We start from the raw sequence: 482 nt of genomic DNA, 5'->3' as shown, positions 1-482 counted from the left end.
CCCCCCCCTCTGTAATCCCCATTAATGCCTCCTTTACCCCCCCGTAATCCCCATTAATGCCTCCTTTACCCCCACCTCTGTAATCCCCATTAATGCCTCCTTTACCCCACTTTCTGTAATCCCCATTGGTGCTTCCTTTACCCCCGCCCCCCCGTAATCCCCTTGATGCCTCCTTTAACCCCCCCTCTGTAATCCCCATTGGTGCCTCCTTTACCCCCCCCCACTGTAATCCCCATTGATGCCTCCTTTACCCCCCGCCACTGTAATCCCCATTGGAGCCTCCTTTAACCCCCCTCCAACTCTGTAATCCCCATTAGAGCTTCCTTTATCCCGCACGAACTCCATTCATGTCTCTTTTAGCACCCCCCATCCCCATTCATGCCTCCTTTAGCCCCCCCTCTGGAATCCCCATTAATGCCTCCTTTACCCCCACCTCTGTAATCCCCATTAATGCCTCCTTTACCCCACTTTCTGTAATCCCC

At 53.7% G+C, this 482-nt stretch overlaps 1 protein-coding gene across 1 annotated transcript in view; it reads right to left on the bottom strand.

Annotated features, from left to right (window-relative positions):
- The window catches only part of LOC109922303 (retinoic acid receptor RXR-beta), an 18,178-nt gene that overhangs the window by 2,240 nt on the left and 15,456 nt on the right, over nucleotides 1-482 (bottom strand). The gene's annotated exons all lie outside the window — the stretch shown is intronic.

Source organism: Rhincodon typus, chromosome 35, assembly GCF_021869965.1.
Source record: "Rhincodon typus isolate 14 chromosome 35, sRhiTyp1.1, whole genome shotgun sequence".
In the NCBI taxonomy this organism is placed as follows: Eukaryota; Metazoa; Chordata; class Chondrichthyes; order Orectolobiformes; family Rhincodontidae; genus Rhincodon; species Rhincodon typus.
This window is presented reverse-complemented; position numbering and strand designations above follow the sequence as displayed.